This window comes from Vicugna pacos, unplaced genomic scaffold (assembly GCF_048564905.1).
Source record: "Vicugna pacos unplaced genomic scaffold, VicPac4 scaffold_110, whole genome shotgun sequence".
Lineage (NCBI taxonomy): Eukaryota > Metazoa > Chordata > Mammalia > Artiodactyla > Camelidae > Vicugna > Vicugna pacos.
The window spans coordinates 75,962-103,433 of NW_027328790.1; the positions used below are offsets into that span (position 1 = coordinate 75,962).

Here is a 27,472-nt window from a genome sequence, read left to right on the forward strand (position 1 = left end):
CCAACGAATTAAGCATATCAATGTCAGTCATTTGGGCCACTTGGGAGAAGCTACATGATGCCATTCACAGGGCTGGGACATGACAGCCACACCAGTCTAGATTGAAAGAACAGTTGGGGTATTTGCAAGGTAATCACGGGCATGCAGCAAACTCCCCAGCTTCAATGACCTCATCTCAATGCTGGGGCCAATAAAACTACCAAGCAAAGTGCGTGATGATTATGGCCAACATCTGTTTATTAGTTAAGTGCCCGAGACAACTGTCGCTTAATGGGGAATGAGTAAGATCAACGAGGCCCTGTCTACCTGGCCACACGCGCCCTGCCTTCCTGCCTTGGTGCAGCAGCAGAACTTGTTTAGCTGAGATGAACACCCCCAGAGCAGCCCAGACGGGAAAGCTCCCAGCTCTGTACGGCGAGACATGTTCCTTTCCTTCTCAGAGCTGATCACAATTTGCTGTCGTCTGTTTTTATGTTTATCCCTTTTGTAACTGTCTCTCCTTCGGAGTTTTTGCTCAAGCAGCACAGGGCCAGATGTGTCTTGCGGCCTGCCGGATATTCTGGGCAGGGAAACAGCCGACTCCATATCTGGCTCTGGTGCTGAACAGAGAGGGCAGAAGGCCCAGGGGCCCATGCTGAACCGAGGCCTCTGCACCCAAAATTATGGTCTGATTTTGGGCAAATTATACAGTCTTTTTACCATGAGATTCCTCATCTGTCCATGAAAATAACTGTCCATGGCACATAGAATTACAAGGATTATAGGAAATCACCAAATTCATAACCTAGCCAAGGGGCTGCAAGTGCATCCTCAACAGACAAATGCTGCCTTTACGGCTCTGACACATGCTAAGCGGGGCGGCCCCACACAGTGAACACTGCTAAGTGCCAGTGGGTTAAGTGCTTCATGTGTGCTATAATACTCTTTAGATCTTACAACAATCCCAGGGTAAAATGAATATTATGCCCATTTCACAGATTCACCAACAGGTTAAGAGATTTTGAATTCTATTCCAAGGCCCTATGGTGAAGAAATGGCAATTTAAACCGGAATCTGGGCCCAGGCCTTGGCTCCATCTCTCTCCAATCCACCTGACCACTTGCCTTTGAATTCCACCTCTCCAATACACAAGTTTCAGCCGGCCAGCTCTTAAATGCAATTTGTGCAGTTTGTCAATGTTGGTTAATTACCATAAACTGTTCTCAGAAACCACTAGAGTAAAGAAAGTTGGACGTAAGGAATTCTGCATTGCGTTCTCCTGCAATGTGCAGGATCCCTTTCCTACACCTCCAAATCCAAGTGTATGCTTCCTCCCTGTTTATGTTTGCACACGGCTTATTAAAGCAGAAGGTACCTGCAGTAATTCCATCTCGGTTGCTTTCCAAGGTTGCAGATTATCCATAATCAGTCTGTGAACGAAAATACTACAATGTGAATGAGAATACTGCAACCATGACAGTAAACAAAGAATACTGAAACCAAGTCATTAAAGGCTGCCGCCACCCCCCAGCTAGGACAGGCCTGCAGCTCAGCTGCTACAGCAACTCACAATGGTGTCATCTGAGCAGACTCAGAATAAGAAAGGACAGGCTACTGGCCCGAGATAGCTAGGTGCTTGTCTAAAAAATGAATTCAGTGAGTCCAAATATTTGCTTCCTCTCACACATACAAAAGTACTAAATTCTTGAACTTGAGATACCTGGCTTTCTTTAGATAACAAGCAATCTTTTATTGTTCCAACAACCTGGTCTTTGTTGTAAAGCTCCTATATATCCTAGCTCTGCCTCAACCTCTTGGGAGCAGTCCCTCAGAGAGTTCTGACAGGCTGTAATCCTGGCTCGAGTCCTCCCGCCAAATGAAACATAACTCTTAACTTTTAGGCTGCACATGTATTTCAGTCAACAGTTTTGGACACCGTGAAGCACCACAGCAGATTTCTCTCCACCTGAACTCTCCAAGTAACCGGAACCTTGGTACCAGCAGTGGCCTTTTGTGCCCATCCACCTCCTCGGGGAGTCCAGATGAATTTGGGTGAGTCTCTCTAGGTTCTCGGATCTCACATATTGGTTGATGATCCTAAGTTTTATCTGGCGGTGTATCCAGGTACGTGGCCCTCCAGTTGAAAGAAACTGAGGTGAATTACCCACCCAGTGGAGACATATTGAGTGGGGCCTGGTTGAAAGATAACAGGAAATATCCACCTTGAAGATATGTCCAAAGTGGGGCTGGTGGAAACATATGAGGAAAATACTCACCCAGTGGAGACATCCTGAGTGAGTCCAAGTTGAAAGACACTGGGTTCAGGACTGAGTGGTTAGGTAAGAGTCTGGTCTAATATTTTCCTCAATTTGGTTACCTCCATTGAATTTTTCAGGATAAAAGTAAAACTCTTATGAGGAAACTTTCAACTCCAAAATTCGGACCATCCTCCTGGCTGGTAACTGCTTTCTCGGGTGACAGAGAATCTTCCAGGAGTGGTAGACACAAAGACCTCATGACACAGAGTTGTCCCTGTGGGAAATCTTACTAGCAAATTTATTCTGAGAACCCAACCTTACAATGGGGAATAGAACTTTCAAAAAAAAAAAATAAAGAACAGAAAAGAAAAGAAAAAGAAATGACAGATTGCCAGTCTCCAACTATTACCCCAGCCAGGTTTATGTACATACAAAATTTACAACATTAATTGGGAATAAGAAAAAAAAAAAAAACTCACTCTGAAAATAACTAACCAGGCCTGATAAAAAAATTTTTTGGAATTCTGAACTTATAAAAACAAAATCCCCTTTAGGGGTAACTTGGATTTCTCTTCCTGTGTCCTTGAAATGTAAATGTTTTATCTTTCTCTGGGTGTTTTAAGTGTGTGTATGTATGTATATGTATGTTTAGTTTATTTTTTAAAGGAAACCTTGGACTCCACCATACAAAAGTTTCAAGTATTATGTACATATGGTGGCCACGCAAATAAATTGGGATTCTAAGCAATTCTTTGATTGTACCAATTTTCAGATATTTTGCCATCTTAAACTTTGCTGCATCAGCCTGGACCACAAAGGCTTTTAGCTTTTGGAGAGTAAACCTTTGAATTTTATTTAGGCAACACCCCGACTCTCATGTGGAAGGGCCTCTTCATCTCATTGGTTTAAAATCACTATATATATATAATATTTGTATATAAATTGACGGCCATATGATGGATTTTTCAATTTGGAAAAACTTTTTAATTGGTGAAAGTTTAAAGAGATCTCATTATAAACAGTTGTTTTATGGTTTCTATTAAAATCAAGTTTAAATGTAGAAAAATATATCTAATGGTTAACCTAAGAACTTAGTTAAAAAAATAAAACTGGTTTGAAAAGCTACGTTTGTGTTTTCCTTTCTGATAAATGTTTCTAGATATGCTAATAAAAACTTAGAATAATTAATGTTAATTAGGTTGAATAACTGGAAAAATGATTGTAAAAATGTCGAAAAAAAAAATAAGTGGCTTATCCCAAAAGGATAAATATTTTTATATGGTTATTTTGAATCAAATAAATAAAATGGACATTTTTGGATTTACATACAGGGTTTTGATACTACACAACGTAAAGTTAAAAAAAAAAGGGCCAAAGAGTTCACCTACTCCCCCCCAAGATTAAAGTTCAGACAAGCCCATTTTACTTACCACAGTTTGAAATATATGTATATATAGACTGAAATACTTGATCAATAATTGGGATAACAGACCAATTAATGAAATTAAAAACTGAGAAGTGCCTAAGCTCTTTGGCTGAATCTTGGGCATCCTAGAGACTTCTATAAAATTATATACAATGCACACACACACAAAAAAAGGTTTCTGGCACTCCTTCTAGAAATAAGAATTATTGATTAAACTTAATAAATATAAAAATTAAAGGTATAAGATTTAATAAAATTGAGATAAAAGTTTATGAAATTGGTATATTTAAATGGTCTTTATACAAAACTTTTGCTTGTGTTGTGGGATACATATGTTTAAGAGGAAAAACACTTCCCCTTCTTGGTATTATAAGGCTAGGCACATATCTGTCCCTCTGAAAATATTAATTGAACAAATTAAAATAAACCAATATAGTTACATAAGCCGTCCAATATAATGTAAAACTAAAAACTAATTTGAGTGGCTAATAAAAAAATACAGGTTTACCCTGGGTTTAACTTATAACACAAGGAAAAGAGATCTTACTAAATGCCTTATGCAAGTTTTGGAAGACATATTTAAGTAAGCCTTAATGTTTTAAAACATGGAATTCTTTGTTTACAGCTCTTCTCACTGATACAAAAATGCCATTTAAGGAGATAAAATACGGCATGGGTGAGAGAGCAGTTCTCTGGGGACCTGGAAGACAGTGTCTTTGTCTTGCACATCAGAAATATAAATACAACAAACAGTGACCTAGGACTGAGTCTAATTAGCTCAACGAAATAAACCTTAAGGCCAAGAAATTTTTGGCATATTAGAACTCAGAACTCTGAAGGGTCCTTCAGACATTGTGAAGAAATTTTAACTGTCTGTTTCATAAATAGTAAGCCTTAATGATTTGAGCAAGCAAATTCAGCTTACTCCAACTATTATTATACCTATCTTATAAGTAAGTTTTAAAGTGAAGCTATGAGATCTCTAGCATTTTTGTGATTATAAGCCTGTGTACACATTATAGAAGTGAGATATTTCTACTGCTAAAGAAAAAAAATTCAAAGTCATAGAGCTCTGCTTAATTGACATAAAAATATAAGAGCTTAAACATGAAGTATTTTTAAAATAACAACTGAACAAATTGACTTTCAGCGTCATGTGAAATGGAAAATATTCAATATTAAGATAATATTTGATATTGTTTAGTTTAAGTATGTTCTAATTAATATAGACATCTTTAAAGTCATCAATATTATGCATAATACCTTTACTGTACCTAGGTTTAATGAAAGTCAAATAAAATCCTGTTATATCTGTTGCAGATTTGTCAAAAATAAAATAAAAGTAATGTGCTGTGGTAAAATTTTAATTAAATTAAATGCAAATGAGATGAGAGCTTTGGGTAAATATTTAAAATATATTTTTAAAATGTATGTTTAAGATAATCTCTAAGTGTTTGGTATCTTTAAATTCCAGTGGTGTGCTAAATTAAGTTAAATGACAAGATTTTATTAAATAGCTATGCCATTTTCAGATAAAATAACATTGAAATACGAATTACTTAACATTTAACTTCCTCTTACAGTGAAACTAAAGGTATATAGAAATATTAATAAATGGTTGGTGCCACACTGAAATAGTCTCTATTAGTAAGGGAATGATCTCAGTATCCTAGGAAAGTAATATAAATGCGTAAAGGAAGATATAAGAATGGAATTATATTTTGTTAATGAAAAATAGTGACTTTCTCCTGAACCTGGTTACTTCTGAATAGAAGAAAAATAAGGGACACACTAATAGAAGTATAGAAAGCTGTGGAAGGCTTGTGGAAAAGGAACCCTGAGGGAAGAGTTTTGTACATGGTCAGAATTGGCTAAGTTTAGAAACAAATTGGGCAACGTAAATGAATCTTAGAAGTAAGCTGGTACAAGATTAGAATTGTTTTTCTCTCTGTTAAGAGGAAAAAATTTTCTTAAAATGTTAATCCTCCTTCAGTAACAGATTGTAAAACTTCTTATACCACTTAGCTGATCTGTTCTGCCTTTACTTTTGACGTATTTTCTTGTTAATGAATTAGTACTACTTTACAGTGATCTATATGTTTATCTGATCAAGTGTTCTGAAATCTTTCAAAAAGCTCCCCAAATATAAAATTCTAATTAATTAAGTAAAAATTAATTTAATTAATTAAAATTCTTTTAATCTCCAGTTAAGTTTGGGATGCTACAGAAGGCCCCTGAAACATCCCAAAGAGAGATTTTTAACTATAAAGTTTCATTTGGCATTTTAAATAACATGGAATTTTCAAATGAATCATAAAACTTCTAAGGTTATATTGAATGAGACAATATTATTAATATAGATATTGTAGAAATTATATGGACTCCCTAAAATTCTGGTATATCTGAAATGTTACCAGTGATAATTATGGGTATAGTGAACAGATTTCTTTATTGATTATAGTGTAACGGTGTTTAACCATGCTTTTAAATTTTTGTCATTTATAGACAGTTAATTGTTTTCTTCTGATGGTTTTGCAAAATGCTTTCTCTTCAAGGAGATTTACTGATTCCTAATAAATTTCACACTATAGCACTGAACTAAACTGGGTAAGACATTTTAAAGTTCTAATGAAAACTCTCATTAAAATAATTAGTTACAAGGGACTGATTAACCTGCTGAATATGGTTATAATTTTTGATATTGTTTGAAATACTACTGGCTTTTAACCTGTTTCCCAGACGTAAAGAATCTCTTCTCCTTAAGCTAGTTATGGTTCACAGCAATTTGATAAATTATACCTATGTAATCACACTTGGAACACTTATCTTTTCTCTCTATCTGATCCCTCAAGAGACTAAAAACACTTAGGTCCCCAGTGGCTCTATCAAACAAATTAGGGAGATCATCTCCTAACAGATATAGGAGTATAAAGATATTTTAAGGATTTTAAAGAGAAAAGAATTTACCTAAATCTGTAAGGCAGAAACCCATGAAAAGCCTTGACGTGTCTTTCATGGCCTTAGCAAACCTTAACATTCTACCCTGAGACTCCGTATTAAAACTTCCAACACAGCCAATTTAAAAAAGCCTATATGATCAAATAATCAGACTTAACTTGTAAAAAATTAATCTTCATTTGGCTATATTTGAGAAAACTAAGGGTAACTTAAGAGAGAAAATAAATTATATTTTAGTGGATATTAAATTCTAGTTTTGTTAATTGAGGTCCATATTTACTAAGACACTTCCCAGATCATTCCTTGCTGTTATGTCACATTACTGTACAGTTTAATTGAATTATGAAAAGGATACTCTAGGTTTGTTTCTGAAGCTCAGAAATCTATCCTTGGGTAAAGTTCCAATGCCCCATGACCAGCAGCCAGAGGATTATACATACTGCAACAGGCATGACTTAAAGAACTGTCTCCAACCTGAATGGAAGGACCCTTTTTCAGGTACTCTTTACCAGACCATACACACCAAAGCTGAAGGAAACGGAGTCTCGGATTCATTTCCTATCTGAAACATCCCCTGCAGTGCACTGGCCTATCGAGTGCTGCTCACCTTAAAACAATGCCCAAATGGAGAAAAAGCTACCAGACCAGGATGAGAAGAAGACGACATCTGAGCTAGACAGCTGACCCAAGACACCGGACCAGGACTGTATACCAATTACTTTGATAATTTCTCCAACCTTTGATTATGATCTACCCCACTTGTTAAGTTTATGATAAATTACCTATGTCTAGTACTTCTGTGTTACCTTGGTGGGTTTCCCTACTCCAAGGCTCTAATTAGATAGCCCTCAGAAACGTTATTCTAAAAAGAATTTATAGTTCTGTTTAGGCCACTGTTGATCTTACAAGGTGGGAGATTTCAACTGGCCAATTAATACCTGCTCTGACCCTGACCATAAATATGAACTTTCTCATAGGATCAAACTCAGAAACACAAGCAAAATTTTAACCCAAAAATACAACTTCTCGACTATTAAATTCTTACTCGTGACTTTATTAACGTTACTAGCTGTATTACTTATATCCTGTCTATTTTATAAAATTGTTGTCTGTTACATTTCCCAATGTGTAACTAGGCCCACAAGATTGATGATGGCTAAACATCTTGAAGAAACAGATAAAATTTATAACCCTGAATAAAATAAATATAATAGTGTGATTCTAGTTATGGGAATGAGCAAAGATGGGTAAACACTTTCTGTATCATAATAGACTAGTAAGACAGGTGATCCAGAGAACTTTTAGTATCAACAGGGCTTGACAAAAAAAAACTTACACCTTGAATGGCAACTTAGAAGATTCTTCACCTGAACAAGGAATGAGCCATCCTAGCACCGTGGGACAAAATTGGTCATGAAATTTCTCTCAAAATATTGGTCAAATTTAGGACCAAGTGGGAGCACTGTGAATGAAAATACTACAATGTGCATGAAAATACTGCAACCATGACAGTAAAGAAAGAATGCTGAATCCGAGTCATCAGCGGCTGCTGCCAACCCCCAGCGAGTACATGCCTACAGCCCGGCCTCTCAGCCACTCACAGTGGTGCCCTCTGAGCAGACTCAGAGTAAGAAAGGACAGGATACTTGCCCTAGATAGCCAGGGGCTTGCCAAAGGAATGAATTCAATGACTCAAATGTTTGCTTCTCACCATACATAGAAAAGCAGTAAATACTTGAACTTGAGATATCTGGTTTTCTTTAGATAACAAGCAATATTTTATTGTTCCAATTACCTGGTCTTTGTTGTAAGCTTCTATATATCCTAGCTCCTCCCCTACCTCTTGGGAGCAGTCCCTCAGAGTGATCTGAGAGGCTGTCATCCCGGCTCGAGTCCTCCAGCCAAATAAAACAAAGCCCTTAACATATAGGCTGAACGTTTATTTCAATGACGTTCCAGAATAGACACAACTCATCAATTCTGTAATGGAACACACTGAATCAGGAACCAAAGCGTGTTTTAGTCCGGAAAATCTCCGGGTTCCTATTTCTTCCTGTCATTATACAATCCCTCTAGAACTCATTAATTTGCTGTCTGCTCCTCTGGCAACAAAACTCGTAGAAGACTCAACTCAGCAGAGCGCCCTGCTGGGGAGAACACCCCGCAGAAGCACTGCAGGCTGCCTGCCCTCCTGCACGCTCTGCTGACCCTTGGTGTCCTCCGTGGAGACCAGGCCAACAGAGCTGTTCCTAACAGCTACAAATTCGCACACGTTAAATGAATCATTTTATTTTATATGATATTTTACGTATATACACATCTCTGAAAACAGCTTTGCAGAAGCTCAAATCTTCAACATCAATCCCCAAAGGCAAATCCGGTCCCCAAGGGGAAACAAGACTTAAGACGACGCTAAGGCCTCCAAAGTCCTCTCAAGGACCGTCAACCAAACTGCCTGCAGGTCTGCAGCTGCAGGCTGTTACATGTCTGCTTTTAAAGCAACCCCTTCCTGCCCTCGGGTATTACAGTGTCCCTCTATGCCCTCCCGTCTCAGGGTAAAAGCAGCCGTTGCAGAACCTTGCAGGGAAGCACTGACAGGAGTCGACAAAGAGGATCAGAGCTAAGCTAATACTTCTGATGACACGACCTTGTCACTGTGTCACTTTACAGATGAAGATATATATAGAGAGAGGTGGGCTGATATTGCTCAAAGTCACACAGCTAATAAGTGGCAAAGTCTATAACTCTGCTCTTCCCTTCGGCGTGACGCCCCAGCTGGGATGCCCACAGGGTTGTCTCATGCCTGCCTGAACAATCCTCTCCTGTCACTCATAACCCACCACAGGGTCTGACCCTAGCCTGCCTTTTCAGCATCTATTCCCTCCAGTCTCTCAGGAACAAGGCCGTTTGGGCCACTGTATGACTTCCGGCTCCCGGAAACATCAGTGCTCATGCTGGTCTTGCCTGTGCATCCGGCCCGCTGCTCAGAGGCTCTTCCTCCCCTGCAGGAGTACGTTTCCACTCTCCGCAGGGACACCTCCTCAGGGGAGCCCTCTTCTCGCTCTCAGCACGGCAGGGCCACATCCCGAGCTGCCCCATTAGGACAGTGTGCGCCCAGGTCTGTTAATCAGACCAGCAGCATCAGAGCCAGGGATTATGCCCGGGCTACCCTGCAAAACTACTGCCCGCCACACAGCCCCCAGCCAGCAGGTCACCTGGAAGTCACAGCAAGTGCCCCACCCAATCCAGAAGCCTCTTCATTTGCCAGCATCGCTGATGACTGGTTTCCAAACTTTGGTCAGTTTCGCACAAAACAGCACCTTCAACTGTGAAGCAGAGGGTTTCGCTTCTGCTCCCCATCCTTACTGGTAATGTCAAGGAAAACAAAGAGGCCTTTTCTCAACACTTTTATAATGACACCCTCCCACCCACAATACTCATATGCTCAAGAGCTTTGGATCCACGTGATTTTCTTTCCCTTATGATAAGCGGCTCAAAACTCTGCGGGATTCCTTCTATTTAGAGGGTATTTGTACTCAGTTTATCGGCTTTAATCTGTTTTTGTCTCTCTTCAATATCCCTAGCAGTTGCCACCTCTTACTCCCTTCAGCAGCCTCCCTCCCAACATCTACTCTAGGAAATCAGCTGTGATGAGGGGCCCTGGGGCAGTCACAGACGATGCAACTAAGGCAAAGAGAGGGTCCATAATTTGCCCGAGAAGATCAGCTTCAACCCCCAACAATGTGTGTCACATCCCTGTGTTTAACTCTTATGCTAAGCAAGATAACTTTTTGTAGATTATGGTTATAAACAGATGAGGTATAAAAATACATACAAGGACACACATCTACTCTAAGATGCTCACTAACTCCACTATTTTGTTTCTACTTATTTCTATTAAAAAATATTAAGAACCTCTGCAGTCAGTATAGCAAAATGTTACTGGGCTTTAAATCCAGAATATAGAGGTGTTAAATGTGTCATTACTCATACTTATTTGTATGTTCACAATACAAAATTATTTGAAAGTCCCTCTCACCTCCCCCTACTCACTACTGGCTCTCACCTGAGCTCCCAGACCACACATCTAACAACCTTTCACTGTACCCACAGCTGAACTCATCAGATTTCCGCAGAACTCCCTCTGCAGCTTTCCCTCCTCAGAGCACAGAAGGACCATCATTTACCTCATTAATCCACCCAGAAACCTGGGCCTTACTCCATCCTGCATTCACAGCCAGCCTTCATCCTTTCCTTTTTACCATCTAAACATGCCTTCAATATGTTCGCTTTTAAACACTGACCGTCCCACCGCTCAAGTGGAAGCCACCAACACTGCCCACCTGGACTCACGAGTCTCCTAAGTGGCCCCACAGCCGCTCTCCCCTACTTGAGACAAATGGGACTGTGCCACTCCCGCGCTTTTTGGACTCTTTTAAGACCCACTCTTCTTAGAAGAAACTCCAAGTTCTTCACCAGGTGAAAGTCTTTGCCATGAAATTGTCACCTCAGGGAGGGCAGGACCCGCCCTCTCCCCTCGGCCCCGCCCTCTGGCAGAGCATCAGCTTGGGAGGACCTGCTGAGCTACACCAGCCTGTATTCTAAACCTGGTCTGAGTTCTTAGCAAACTGCTTCACTTATCCATACAATTCCAAGGTAAATTAGAAAGATTTTAGATGTTGAGCTAGACTATTGATTTTGGGATTTTGCACTAGCAACCTGCAAGGACATGTTCTAAAGATTCTGTCTTCTTAAAACCACACCCAGGTTAAAGGAGTATTTGTGGAATGTCTTCGGAGGAAAAGGGACTGTACTTTTACAGGCTTTATGATTTATAACATGAACAACCCGGACAGGGTCACAAATGGAACCGCCTCACAAGTGACAGAAGACAGGTGAGAGGCACAAAGCAACAGGTTGCAAAGATGGTAAGAGCAAACATGATTCTCCACCCCCCCCAAAAATTTTTGAAACAACCAAAAATTCTGAATTTTAAAAGTAAAAGAGTATCATATAGAGAAATGAAATAAATAATGCTCTTCATCAGGGTTTCAAGATCTCACTCCAGAGTTTTTAGCAGGCCATACTGAATCCTAGCACAGAAAAATCAAATGGACTTGTAGTGAGAAAGTTCCAGGAAAACTGCAGTAATTCCTCCACTTGTGTAAGGACATACACTCACCTGCTGAAGGTGAATGTAAACCGCATTCTGGATAAATTCGAAAGCTTCCAGGCTCCGCTTCTGGATGCCAAGGACATGGACAGCTTGGAAGCATGCTTCTAACTCAGTCACCGGCTTTTTTACACTGCAGGGGAAACGGAGGCACCCAGTCAAGAGCAGAGATGTTCCTGTCGTGTCTCACAGGCCGTGCCTCGGGGATTCAGTGCCCTGCAGCAGCCCGGCCCCAGGCAAGGACCAGCAGCGTTTTCCACCCAAGCAGGAGGGGCACTGTGCTTGAGAAAGCCCATCTCCGATGGGGGCAAGAGGGGCTGGTGGGGTTCAGTGAACCTATAAATGCCCACAGAAATATGCCTGCATTCATTCAAGTGATGCAAACAACTGTAGCAGGCTATTTAACAAAATTTCAATTGTCAGTGGAAATTTTGCCATTCCTTTCCGCTTGTCCCCTGCACTCTGAGACAGGCTTAGGCTCTCTTACACCTGCAGCTCTGTGCAATAGTTGTGAAGTCATTTTACTTTACAGATACCACGGTTCTGCCCAGGGTGATATCCAGCCCAGAGAGGTGGCCCAGGCCAATTTAAAGCTATGTGGCTTGCGTGCGGGGGCAATTACAGGAGCTGGTTCTGGAGCCAGGCCCCTCCCCACCTCTGCTCCCCTCTCTCCCGAGGCCCCGCTGCCAAGCACTCAGGCTCCGTGATCTTATGTCCTACTCTTCTACTCTACTCCAAACCCTTTTCCTTTTGTTTTTTTCCCTAATTATTCCCAGCTGGAGTGATTTTTCAATCTCAATATCTGAAAAAAATTCCTGCAGCTGAAAAAGAGGTCTCCAGAGGTCAATGCCCATATGCTGGTTCCTGAAGAGAGCCCCTGGCTACGGGGACCCTCACCAACACTCACGGGGCATCAGAGATGTTGCAGGGTCGGCCACCCCCTACAAGAGTTTGCTGTCACCCTAATGCCTGCACAGCATCCCTGCTCACAAAATATAGTTGGTACACTTATCGGTTATTAAGAAGCAAAAATACAAAATTGCTCGTATTTCTTACTAATATTATCTATGAAGCTGGAAACGGAATTGTAATAAAATGTACAGTTTTTACCCTATGTTAAATCTGTTCCTTTGAGTTTAAACCTGTGCCCTGTTTCCTAGGCTCAGACTTGGTAGCTCTGCACCATTTGAAAAAGAAAGTTGCCTTTAGCCTGAAATCTGCAGGAAAGCCTATTCTCCTGGCCCTGATCTTTAAAAATGTTAGCTCATCTGCACTTCTGTAGAGATGGCAAGTTGCATAATAGAGAATAGCCTTTGTTTTTTTGGAGGTTTTACAGGGGTACCATGATTTGATCCACATGGACAGCTGCAAGAACAGCGGATTCAAAGGACAAACAATTCATAAAGCAAGAAGTATGCAACAACCAACCACAACCCCCCCCTTTTTAGTATAAAAGGAGACTGAATTCTTACTTGGGGAAGATAGTTCTCCAGGACATCAGTCTGCCGTCTTCTGGGTCTGCCAGCATTGCAAGTGAAGTCACTATTCCTTGCTCCAACACCTCATCTCCCGGTTTATTGGCCTGTCATGTGGCGAGCAGAACGAGTTTGGACTCAGTAACAAAATGACTGCATTGGAGGTAGTATGTCTCCAATGTTTCCTCATTTCCAATATGTAACATGCACATCATTTATGATCTAGTGCAAATAATTCATCAAAGACAACCACAAAAAGAAACTATACTCACCTAGCTATCAACACTGAAGTCACAACCTGTCAATTTTATATGATGTTGAACAACACAATGGAAAAACCTAACATAGGGAGTTGATTCCACGGAAATAAAATTATTTCTACTCCTTCAATACTTTTTCTTTTCTTTTCTATTTTATTTTGTTTTGCTTATTGAAAGGAAAATAAAAGTCAAGTCATTTTATTTCACGTATTTTTGTTATAGCTACATTCTTTAAATACTACAAAGAGATTTAAACTGCAAAAAATTGTTCATATATTAGTATAAAGATATATACACAATCAATGGGGATTAGGAAAGGAATGGACATTTACTAAAAATCCACTGCTATCTTGTCTTTTACAAGCATATCCTGGAATATAAGCTGTATGATCCAGGGGACTCCACCCCCATTCTCACTGTTGAGTCCCTTAGCAATCAACTACTAAGGCACCAGCATAGAACCATGTGATCAGTATTTTAGGAATAAATTAGGGAATTAGCACATTCAATTCTAAAACAAAAACCCTAAAATAAATACTGAACTTATTTACAGATAAAGAAAATTGGAACCAAAAAAGTAGTTATTTCCCCAAGGTCACAAAGCTAATAACTGGTAAAGACAAGATTTGAACTCATCTGCCTGATTCTAAAAACTAAGGTGGAAATCCCATTCGACTGGGGAGGGTCCAGCAGCAGAGCCTATCACCCTATCTTTGTTCAGATCTAGCCTTAGACAGCCTGAGACAGCACCCCATTCCTATGGAACTCGAGGGCAAATGATAACAATAAGGATTTTATATCCAGTAGTTTGTTAGGTCTCATTTATATAAAGTGTCAGCAGGTCAGCAGAAAAACTCTGGAAAATATGAGTGGGTCCAGAGCTTTCTGCTGATTAGTAACTCAGTCTCTCAGGACATAGTGACCTTCCCATGAGAGGCCTCATGGACATAAACTAAAGGCAGCTGAGCAATGAAAACTAACAAGAACCTGGAACTCAAGCAAGAAGGTTCCCTGCCATCCCCCACCCAGTTGCCTCTTCACCCGCGTGGACACGATGGCAGGAGACCCAGATTCTTGTCTAAGTTACATCATCATGGATTCTCATCCATAATAATGTATGACTCTATGCCGCCTTATGTCCATTAAAACTCAAATATGATAACACCAATATCTCAGCAGAATATCTATGTCTCCACTTCCTGTCTTCTAATAGGAGAATATTTTTATGGACAAAAAGCAGAAATCCAATTTAAAAACCATGCACGAAGCCAGGTGAAATTCTGCTTAAGAGACTGCTCTCACGCTGAGTAAATGAAAACTCAGAAAAAGTGGCCCTTCTCCCTCAGCAAATGGGAGGTAGCCTGATGTGTGTGTGTGTGTGTGTGCGTGTGTGTGTGTGTGTAAATCAAATACAATGAATTCTGGGATGTGTACAGTTTTTTTAAGTCATTGTCATTTCATGGGAATGAGCCACCATTTAAATAATTTGAATCTAGTGTTCTGAGAGAGTCTCAGGCTCTTGGTGGAGGAGGTGAAAGGGGAGAGTGAAGGAGGAAAGAGGTACATGAAGCAAAGAACTAAGAATACTGCCAGGGAAAGGCAAGACGTTAGTTTTGTTCTTCCTTGCACCACATACAAATTAGGGACTCGCTTTCTGCTGATGACTTATCGAGCACTGATTTGCAGGAGAAGAGGGGACAGCTCATTGCTCACTGAGCTTGTGACTGTACGTGGCATCTTATAGACACAAATCATTTACCCTGATCAAACACTCTAGCAGCAGGCTGTAATTCTTCTCTTTTGAGAGACAACAAAGCAGGAGTTCAAACAGGATGCATAACTTCACAAAAGTCAGAGGTCCAGTAAACTAAAGAGGATTAATTCAAACTCAGATCTGAATGCAGAGTCTGATCTTCCCACTCCCAGGACTGGAAAATCCTTAACACAGGCTCCCCAGCTCCCCTGCATTGTTCCTGGCACCAAGCATTTGCCATGGCAATGGTCACCATTTCTCACAGACACAGCACTCTGTGCAGCAAATGACCTTGATCAGACCTTGATCATCTACCTGCCACGCCCACCAGGCTTCACCATACAGGCAGGAAAGCTGGCTTTCAAGTGCATACAAAGCCATTCCTTGTCTAACCTGGGCTCTTCTGTGGTTTCTCCAGCCTAAAGGCAGCCATGAAACTGCTCACAGTTTGTACATGAGCCACACTACCTCTCTCCATCTGTCTCCCCACCTATACTACTTAGCTATGAACATTTTGAGAATCTTCGACACAAATTTTTAAAAACAAAAAAGAAAGGATTCTGGAACAACTACTTAATACTTACAATTTTAAATGACAAATTACAAAGTGAGTATTTACAAACCGAATCTTCCTTTCTAAATTTCAGTTTTAAGCGTTTAAAAATATAATAGCAAAAAATTTTCACTTACAAAATTGACAAAAACATAAACAATAATCTGGAATAAGTTAAAAAATAATGCCCATGTTCTAAATGGAGAAACTTCAGGGCTGTACTGAGGGGTAAAGTAAGAGGTGAGGATGTAGAGACATCAACAAATTGCATGGAGGAAAGCAGTTTTGTAAAGATGTAAGTTCTCATCAGAATAATTCAAAACTTACTGAAAACTCCCATGACAACTCCAATCTGATTTTTTTTAACTTGAACAAAATATTTTGGAATTCTTCAGGAATAATAAAATCATAATACTAGACAAGAAAATTTGGGATGGAAGAAAAGAATGAAAAAAATTCAGACTGCCAATTATTAAATAAATTTTTACAATATGTAAGTTATGGTGCTGGAGTAAGAAAGGCAGATTGACAGAAGGGAACCATGAGCTCAAAAAGAGACTCTAGTGTACACAAGTATTTTGTAAAGGTGGGATTTCAAATCAAAGAGAAAAGTATGACTTCAGTAATTGTCCTGAGACAATCAGACAATCACCTAGAAAGAATAAATACTATTCCTCTCATAAGGACCACAAGATAATTTACAGACAGTGATGTAAATATAAAAAAGTACTAATAACAGCAAATACAACACTTTGCTCTTATTAACTCAACTTACCCTTACATTAACAAGTACTATTATCATCTCCATCTTAGAGATTAAAAAAAACCTACAGAGGAGATTTATTCCAGTATAAGAAATTATTTTTAAGAATAATTTCAAAGATAAAACACATAAGGAATACATTTATTATCATAAGAATATTTTGAGACACTACCAAAATAAAAATCCTCCTAAACAAAATGAAAGGAAAGAAATGACAAGAAAAAGCTCTGTGATACATGTTGTTGAAGACAAGAAGTTAATGTTCATAACATACAAAGAGCTGTCACAAACCAACAAGAAGCTCCCCCACTTAAATGTGTGCAAAGGATAAAAGGAATCATTCATTTTAAAAAAGTCAAATGGCTAATGAGTGAAAAATGCTCAATACCTCACTGGTCATCAAATGCAAACTAAAACAATGAAAAAGCACTTTTGCTCATCATATTGGCAAATATTTTTAAAAGATATTCTATCTAGTGTCCATCTGTGGGAGAAGAAACCATGAGCGACATTTTCAGAGGACGACATGTCAATGGATATGTAAACTCTGAAAAACGTACATACACAATGACTCAACACCACTTCTAGGAATCGTTTCCTTTAGGAAAAAACAAATTAGGTCCAAAAAGATGTACCCATCAGGTCATTTACACAGCACTGTTTACAATGGTGGGAAGAAAAACTGAAGTGAAATCATATCCAGCAATAGAGAATTGGTTACATAAGTAATTGTGCATCTTTTCATTCCCCTATGGAAGGAATTTCTAGAGTTACTTGAATGGAGTCTGTGATGAATGTAAATGTCACATCCAGGGACTAAATTTCCAGAAGCCTTAACTAAGGGAATACTCATAAAAGATCACAGGAATGTCTGTACAAGAAGGATGCCAGTCAAATATCCTTTCTGACAGTGGAAAATGGAGAAAATTTAACTGTCCACCATCAAGACAATGATGCGGTAAATCACGACGAGCTGCGAGCAATGAGGGAGCCAGCGTTTCGCCGTGGTCCAGGGCCTTGTCCACAGCATTCTCTCACCAAAGGTGTGCGTGGGAAAGAGACCACACCCGCAAATCAGGAGACCCCTCCACTCTATCTGAAAGGACCGTGTGAGTCTGGAGTGGGAGGACGTCTATGATATACACCTGAGTGATTAAAGCGAGCTGCAGAAAAACATATAGTATGGTCTCATTTTTAAATAAAGCATATATACACACACGTATACATGGAATTCTCATATGTGTGTATATATGTATGTCATAGGCATAAAGGTCATGAAACATATATATCAAATTTTCAACAGTTTTTACTCTTCGGAAATAAGGGGAAGGGAGGTAGGGCCTTCCTCTACCACCACAGTTCTCTTTTCAGTATTTCAGTTAAGTATACTTGGAATTTAAAAGTTTATTTAAGTCCGAAGTAAAATGGACAATGCCTCCACAAGACAGAATGCTATACTGGTCATCAAAAATCATGCCAGAGGAGATAGAATATTGTAGAAAAACATATAAAAAGCCGAATGGAAAATGGAGGTGTCCACACAGTAAACAGTCACAGAGTGCTCTCTGGTTTTTTATGACAGAGGTGATCCACACTGATGAAAATATACGTTAACGTGTTAATTATTATCTTTGAATAGCGGGACAAGGATAGCCTTTTTTGCCCCCTTTTTCAGAGTTATTATTTTAAATGCACATTCTTTTTCATCTGAAAAAAAGCATTTTTAGGTGTGTAGTACTATGCATTGGAGAATAATACAAGAATACTTAGAGAAACAAGTAACTAGGAGACAAAGCAGCAGCATCACACAATGTAGGACGGGTGATCCTGATTAACACCACGCAGTTACATAAGGACCCACAAAGTGAGAGCACCTGCTGTAACAGGGCGTGGCCCCCTTCTATTTGTCAGCAGTGTCTTCAGGGCTGAGGCAGTTCTGAGCACGGCCAGTGTCAGTGCTGGTGTCTGGATGGATGCCACTGGAGGTGAAGGCACCTGCAAGCCGAGAGGAAGAACAGAAATCATCCTCTGCCTTTTCTGTCTTGTTTCTTTGTTACTTTAAAAGAGAGCCATATATAAGATAAACCGTGTATCTCCCCAAATGAAATTTCAGTAATGAAACCGTTTTTAAAGACTTCACAGCTTATATTCTGCCTATAACTGTCTTTTCAACAAAGATCATATTTATTAAATGTTAATTAACTCAGTTAATTAACTCCCTGTTGAAACATTCTAGTAAAGAGCATGAACTGCAGTATGTAAAAGAACCACACCTGCAGTGACTAGCTCAGCTGTCTTGACGGCAGTGCAGTCAGCCCCCACCATCCCGTGGCCCTGAGCTCCTGATGCTGGTAAGAGATTACGCTGCCGCCTCAGATGGAGAGAAACGGTGAAAGCATTTCTTGAACCCTACAGCACTGACAAAACATAACTGACAAATCCCAGGCCCCTTTGAGGCTCTCATTTTCTGTTTCTGGCCAACCCCCATCAATGAGCAGAACCACCCAATCCCCGAGCCATGGGACTCACGTGGGAAGCAGTTTTGGAGAAATTTCCAGGTATAGAATGTAACCAACTATACATAGAACTCTGAAAAAAGAAAAGATGCCATACTCTGATTTTGGAAGACACTCAAAATATTCTCCTAAGCCTTAGTAGCTGGAAAGGCTGGGCTTCTCCTAAGTCACTTATTTATTTCACAGCCAGTAAGCATCTCCCTCAAATCCTGCTTCCCTGTGTCTGCTGGGAGCTTGAAACACACTGCTGCTGTCGATCTTATAAGTCACATGGCAGAGGCATGTGTCTCACGCCTGCAACCCTCACACAGGCTCGCCTCCTAGCCTCACTGTCTGAACTGGGCCCCATTTTCTCACCTGTTTATTTGGTATCTGTTCTTCTGTAAGCTACCTGAAATGCGTTTTGGAACATGTCAGAAGAAGCAGTGGGTTGAGAAATGGACAGATTGAGAGGTGAGTGATGGGCAGACAGAGAGAGAGACTCCAAGAAAAGGGGAACAAATAAAATTTCCTATGCAAAACCCTCTTCTAATCAGGGAAGGAAACCACCACGGAAAAGTGTGAAGAGGCAGGTTGCTTAGGACTGTTTCCTGGATTCCATGAAAAGTAACACCAAGAGATGAGAGGGTAGAACTTTAAATAGTAAAAGAAAAAAAGCACGCATGCTTGAAAAATATATCTACAATATGTACTTTCTAAAGAATAGACTGAAATCAGCAGGACCCAATAACACTATACTTGGGTATTTACAGAAGTGAGAATCCCATCTCCAAACCACAAGGCATCCCTTCAGAGCACTGACAGTCTACATGGGGCGGTCATAAAGCCATCACCGCAAAAGCTATGCTACCCTGCACTTACGAGGAATGAGCAGCTGTGCTCAGGCTGCCCATGCGCATCATTTACACCCCACAGCACCTCTACGGGGGGGACGCCTAGCGAGCCCCGTCTCTGCAGGACAGAAAACCAGTTCTGGAGAGGCTAAGCCGACTTACCAGTTCTCCATCTCACAGGACTGGTCTCTCCAGAGCAGGACACGAACTCGGACCCACGATTGTAACCATGGTACTACAGTGCTTTGTGTGCTGTTTGTGTGTATAATACATTTGTTTCTATCATGAAAGGTTATTTAATAAATGATCGGTTGTCTTGTCTATCTCATTAGCTCACAATCAATCTTTATACTGTTGAATTGTACTCTTTTCCCCTGAAGAAAGGAACGGAAACAGCGGGGGTCAGAAAGAGGTGGGGCTCCATTCTTTATCTGGGATCTCATCTCATCGAAGTCTCCAAACAGGGAAAAGGAGCAAATGTTCTCTTTATCTTTTAAAGAGAGGGCTCCAGTGATGGTGACTTATTCAATTACAAAATCAAGGCTGGGGAAAGGGCACATGCAGCAACTAGAGCAGTATCAGCTGTAGGAAGGTCAAAAGTGCTCATGGGAGGGCTCAGGGGGCAGCTTCATTTAATTTCAATCAATAAAACAATAACAAACTCTAAAAATACTGGCCTACAATGGATTAGCTCTTTCTTGACATCTAGCAAGTTTCCACAGCCCACATGTAACATTATCGGGAACCAGTGAAAGGAAGAGTCCACAGACAAGGAAAATCAATGCCACAGGCAGGCTGAAACCCAGGCTGGAGTTTAGGAAGAGAAAGGGCATAGTTAAGAACTGGGGAAAGGCTGGGGAAAAAAATCATCACAAGGACTCTCAAGCATCATCCAACAATCATATAATCATTCATTCAAGAGAGAGTTACTGAGGTCGTATTCTGTGCAAGATTGTACAGCGGGTGAAGCAAGAGCGCAGCGTCCATGGTGGCAGCAAGTTGCGGGGCTCAAATACACTTCTGATCCCGGTACCTTGCACACTTGTCCTCAATATAAAGGCAAAGATAATTAAAGTAAAATAATACTCTGTAAACTCAAAGCATTGTTGAAAAAAAAAAGTTAAAGAAGACCTAAATACCAGGACAGACACTCCACACACATTCCCCTATCAAAAGAAAGTGCTCTTGGAATGGCAGTGCTCCCCAGAGCGATCCGTATATTCAACGTGGTCTCGATCACAATCCCAGCGGGCTCCTCTGCAGAAACTGACTATCTGCTGCTACAATTCATATGGGAATTCGAGGATCTCAGTAACCTATACGTACTTGAAAAAGAAAAATTTGAGAGGACTTATAATTCTCAATTTCAAACCTTACAACTGTATCTCCAGGTGAGATTAGAGGCCATTGTGAAGTTATTACTGTGTTAATCCTTATTTACTAAATTCTCTACAATGAATATTACTGTTACAATAAGAAAAATAAAAAGTAAGTTATCCTTTAAAACATGCACACCAATTCATTCATTGGGAAAAATTATTCTATCAATTAAGAGATAAATATCTATTGAAAAAGGACAACTTAAAAACAAGAGTGCATTTGCATTTTTCATAAATTGAAAACTGAAAAGCACAAAGACGTCAAGTTTCTAGGGAGACCAATGCAACATATTAATAGTTATTTTCAGAAATTCTAATTTAACAATGAAAACTCTGGAAAGGGAAAATCGTGACTGAGAGCCAACTGCAAACACATGGAGAGCAAAGGCCTAGAAATCACAGTTCCTTTAACTCTGCTCCTAACACAATAGGAGAGGAAATTCCTCACTGAGGGGACAGTGGAATCCCATGCATAAGACAGGATACACAGTACAAACTGCACTAGAATTGGGGGTGATTTTTTTAGAAGAATTCTAAAGTTACAAAATTGCTGAAAAACTATTAAAACACTGACAGAAAGATTAAAACACACAGTCATATATATTATATAGAAACATATGTAGTCTGCTCCCATGTTGCATTTAAATACAAATATATTTGTTCATTTATGGGCACTTATGACTTTATCCCTGGTAGAATACTTCAACTAAAACAAATAATCAATATAACACTCCTTTGTCAAATCTACTTGATAAGTTACTCTGCTATGTAAACATAATGTGTCTAAGATAGATCTAAAATTAGTGAAAAAGAGCTTTGTATGGCTTCTTGAACTATTCTCAAAATTCAAAGCTTAATTTTAAAACAGATCTGAACAGTAATTCTATATTACCTTTTCCGTCGTGAAATGAACAACACAGTCTGTTGTCAAAATTCTGTCCTTACAATGATTCACGAGCACCGTATCCTCACAAAACTGCTGGACAGCAAGGCACTATCCAGACACTGTGACCCAACAAATGAAACACAATGAAGACAGTGACCCTATTTTGGAGGGCTTATAGTCTGTGTCAACACCAGGGTTTTATTTGATTGGTTTGATTGGTTGGCAAAATAAAATCAATCAAGTACTTTCTTCTTTGAGCATTCTATAAGTCATGACTCTGCTGTTAGTGTCATGAGCAGGAAAGACTTAAGCATGACTTGATTAGATCAACTAGCAACAATCATCACTGGAGAGTGAGTAATAAAGAAGTTAACTGATAGCAATGCTTCTCCCTACATGAGACCTAAAATAAATCGACACTGATATCCGAAAAGAAAATGAGAATTTGAGGTCCCCAATAAGAAAAAAATCTAACAAGAAATCAAAAAAGTAAAGATTGTTTCATTAACGTTTCCTGGAAAGATTGGAGCATGGTGGTGTTGAGCTCAGATGCTAGGGAAAAACATGAGGGTCTGAATTCCCACAGCACTGGGTAGCTTTGACACTAATATGTCAGTCAAATTCTCTGCATCTCAGTCTCCGATGCATAGACTGGGGACAACAACCGCACCCATCTCCTAGAACGGTCCTAAGAATTAAGTTATTTTATATATACAAGTTTTAATAAAATACATCAGATATTAAATATTACCCCAAAAGCACAAGGAAAAATGAAAACAGAGATAAATTGGAGTTCATTAAACTTTAAAACTTTGCTTCAAAAAACACCATCCAGAAAGTGAAAAAACAACACTCAGGAGAAAATTTTTTCAAATCATTTATCTGATAAGGAATTTGTGTATCAAAAAAAAAAAATTCCACAGCTCAACAATAAAAAGGCAACTCAATTAAAAAATGAAAAAAGAATCTGAAAAGATATTTTTCAAGGAAAATATACAAATGGCCAATAAGCACAATGAAACGGTGTTCAATAACATTAGCTCTAAAGGAAATCAAGTCAAAACAACTAGGAGAAACCGCTTCACATTCACTACAATAGGTTAAAATCAAAAAAAGATTAACAAGCACTAATGAGGACACAGAGGAAGTGGAGCCCGCAGCCATTGCTGGTGAGGATGTAACACAGAGTGACCACTTTGGAAAACATCCTGGCACGTCCTCAGAGAGTTGAACATTTGGCTTCTGAATGATCCAGCAATTCTGCTTCCTGGGCACACAAGTAAGAGAACTGAAAACAAATGTTAACATAAAAACTCCTACAGGAATATTCACCATTACTTTTCGCCATTAATTTTCAGAGCCAAAAAACAGAAACAACCCAAATGTCTATCACGTGATGAATGGGTAAACAAAGGGGCCCAGCCATACAGTGAAATATTATTCAGCAATAGCAAAGCATAGAGTACTGACCCAGGCCACAACGTGGACAAACATTGAAAACGTTACTCAGTGTGAAAGAAGTCAGTCAAAATAGACGGTTCCACTTACATGAAGTGACTCGATTTGCATGAAATGTTCAGCACAGGCAAATCCACAGAGACAGAAGAGTGGCTCCCTGGGGCTTGGGGAGGATGGGGAAGTTGATAATGTCTGCTTATGCGTACTGGGTTTCCTGTTGGGGGGAAGAAAATATTCTAAGATTGACTGGGATGCACATTTCTGGGCATAGAGTAAAATCCGCTGTACATTTTAATGGGTGATTTGTATTAAAACTGTTAAGAACAAAAGCACCTCGGATTAGTACCTTCCATAGTAAATGCAAATTGCTAACATTTATTACAGGAAGAAGAAACTGCCCTCAGCATGAAAGCAGGAGATCAGCAAATATTAGTTAACCGAAATTGGACAAGAGCATTTCACTTGAAACTGTTGCTGAGTGTACAAGAAATATTCAGACATGACAAGGAAAATCAGTTTGACATCACGAAGAAGCATTCTGCTTCAAATGCAAATCAAGGATTCGGCAAGCCCAGCTGCTACAAATGACCAGAGAAGAAACCTGGTTCTTAAAACAAGCACCAGAGCCAACAAGGAAATGGTGGTGAGGAAAGCAGGCGGCCTAAAATCTGGAACAGTGTGCTACAAATAATTTCTCCACTGAAAATTCAAAAATAAAATGAAAGTGATGTAATGCTGTGTTGAACTCACGTGAATGGGCTTCCTGCAGTGCTTGACAGTTCTGTAACCCCGAATGACTCAGGAGAATCAGCATGGCTCCTGGGAGTCCCCAAGTAACTGCCCATCAGCACGCTGACCACCATCACATCTGCCAGGGTTGAATTGCAGAGAAGAGAGCAGCCTCTGAAAGGCACAGGGAATGTTGACAAGGGAATAAAAGGCTGCGGTCAATCCTGGGACAGAGGCCCTGTGAGCAGAGGCCAGAAGGCTGCAGGTGAACTGGAGTGGCCCTGGGGCAGGAAGGGACCACAGGGGAGCATATCTCAATTACCTCCTCTCTCTCCCTCGGGTAGGAGGGATAAAGCCTGCATCCTTCTCACCTGGAACTGTGGGTTCTGGCTGGCGGAAGTCTTACCGACATGGAATGAATTTCTCAAGACTGCGGAAAAAGGAAAGAAAGCGAGAGGGATTAGGGAGCCAAATCCACGAGTCTCTCAAATGCTCCCATATTTATTGTGTATAATCAAAGTAAAAAGTCAATAACAGTTGTGAGATAGTAGGCAGGAACTTGGGGAAAGAAGGGATGAGACAGAGATTGTAGACTCCACCATGAGTACTAAGGCTTAGTTTACCTTTAGGGAAGTCATGGGCTGAGGGGAACAAGATACATTTTTTAGACATGTTCATTACAAAGCAGACCACCAGACCAGCCTGGTCCCTGTTTTGGGGATAATAGACTATCTAACACCACGCAGGCCTGGCGTTTATAGCTGAGGGCCTGGGTCATTGCTCTGCAATAAGCAGTGTGCTATCTATAACCTCAAATATGCAAGCAAGGCATTGTCTCTGCTTTTTATGGCAAGGAGACAGGAGTGAGGATGCACAGGTGTTTGCTTTAAAGCAGTTAATAAGCACATTTTTTTTCTTAAAGTTGACAGGCGGCTGCGATGTGTTACAACTTGTTAACTCAATCATGGGCTCCCACATGGAACCATTATGGAGGACATCCTAGGATGAAAAATCCTGGCTCTGGATCTTTTCCTGCCAGCTTCGGCCACTCCAGCAGGGTCTAGACACATCCCTGAATAACGATCCCACAGAACCACCTAAACTCTTAACTCCTGGTGCTTGAAACTTAATTTTAGCTCTACACAACTTAATGTAGAAAAGTTTCAGAAATAAAAGATATTATATTCTTTTTATATCTCATCATAAGACTGCTTTTTCTGATTGCTCTAAGCTGCTTCTACATGGTAAAGCACCTAATTCTGCAGGTGAATTCAGTACTTTCCTTTGGGCATAACTAGACAGTCTGGGCTGTCTGACTTCTATTAGTCAAATACCAATACACTTAATTGATTTCTTTGTTCATCAATTTCAGCCTGGAGGTGAGGGTCTATCACTATTTTCCTCAGCCCACCCTCTACTCTTTTCTCATCAGCATCTCAGGCCTCCTGAAAACAAAACAAAGCATTTGTTTCCCTTCATCTACACTTTCCACAAAGGCAACAGGAATCATCATGCCTAGAGAATGAATTCAACACAAATGTTAAAACAAAAATCTATAAACCTGAAGCAACTCCATCTCCGACTCATGATACACAATGACATGAGAGTAAGTGTGTCAGGTACAAAGCATGCGTGAGCCTGACCACCTCATTTCTATTCTTCAAAGGAAGGAAGGTTTTCGTATTTTTTATTATCATTCTTTGTCATTGTTTCTGATTAAGCCAAAAAATTTTTTATGAAATAATTAAGCACTGCAATAACAGATTTTCGCTGTATCAATTACAGAAGGAATTCAGAGGGGATAGGAAAACCCACCTCTGTAAAAAATGCAAAATTCCTTCCCCTGTTAAGAACACGAATACAAAATGCAACAGAGAATTCAAATTCTTGTGGAGAGGACAAAAGCTACAGAATCAAAGCAAAGTCATTATTATGACTCAATCCAAAATTCACTGGACAAACATGATCAATGCATTCAAATAATTTTTAAGGCACACTGCAAACCATTCACTTAATTATCTACAGGCTAGAGGAAGAATTTCCCTCTATAACAGACAACATAAATCAATAGGTTGCCCCACCAAACAAGGAACAAACATCAGGTTTTTTGCAGTTCTGATAAATCAGCAAGTTTTAAAGATCAAAATCCAGAAATTTTAAACATTCATTCACACCAGAATGAATCAAGCACTTAAAAAAAATAAATAACCCAAAGAAACTAAACACATTGATCACGTACCTGGATCAATGAGAAATTCTTGTACAGCTGGAAAAAAAGAACAGTCTATAGACTTATACTTGAAAAATAAAACTACTTTTAAAGATAACTGCTAAAACACATTTCATCATTCATGTTGCCTTGAAAAATCTGAGGCACTTGTCTCTGATCAGAAAAGCAATTCTGAGTATTAGTATGTTACAATTCAGTGCCAGTTTGCTTTAGAAGAAAAAAGAAAAGCTGCTGTTTCTCATCTTGCACAAAGTTTAAAGAACCTCCCTGCCTCTATCTCCTCCCATTTTCTAAGCTCATGCTCCCCAACCCTTCTGAAACAATTATGAGAACCTCTTATTCCCACCAATATGCCAAATCACAAAAGAGTATCAATTTATTTGTGTAAATATATACCTACACCTTGAACTGGAGGAGAAAGATTTCAGAAGGCTATATGGAACTTATTGCTACATTCCTGAAATCACACACATACACGTTCACAGAGACACAGACATATACAAACTGAATTACTGGGCACTTCACAAGCTAAGGACTTACAACTTCTAGAAGATAACTTTGTAGTTAGTTTAAAATACAAAACGGTCAGCTTTTGAAAGCCTTGAACATTGCAAAATCATCCAAATATCAATGAGATCCAATTAGCCTTCTCTGTAGAATGTAATTCCCCATGATGGCAAAGCAGACCCTAAGAAGTAGTGGATCCAAGACTCGTGTTTTTCACTAGCTATGATCGTTTTAAAACACGTAAACAGATTTAGAAAGGTATGTCCCTATGACATTTATTCTTATTGAGATGGCATATGTATTCAATTGTCTATGCAGAAAATAGGACCCATGATG

The 27,472-nt window shown here is 39.7% G+C and overlaps 1 protein-coding gene and 1 long non-coding RNA gene across 2 annotated transcripts in view; both read right to left on the minus strand.

Moving 5' to 3' along the window:
* The window catches only part of LOC140694902 (uncharacterized), a 1,054,641-nt gene that overhangs the window by 13,449 nt on the left and 1,013,720 nt on the right, over positions 1 to 27,472 (minus strand). The gene's annotated exons all lie outside the window — the stretch shown is intronic.
* Positions 9,501 to 11,917, minus strand: LOC140694907 (uncharacterized). Its single transcript, XR_012070569.1, has 3 exons — positions 11,804 to 11,917; positions 9,837 to 9,986; positions 9,501 to 9,741 (listed from the first exon to the last, which is right to left on the minus strand). It is a non-coding gene; the product is annotated as an uncharacterized lncRNA (long non-coding RNA).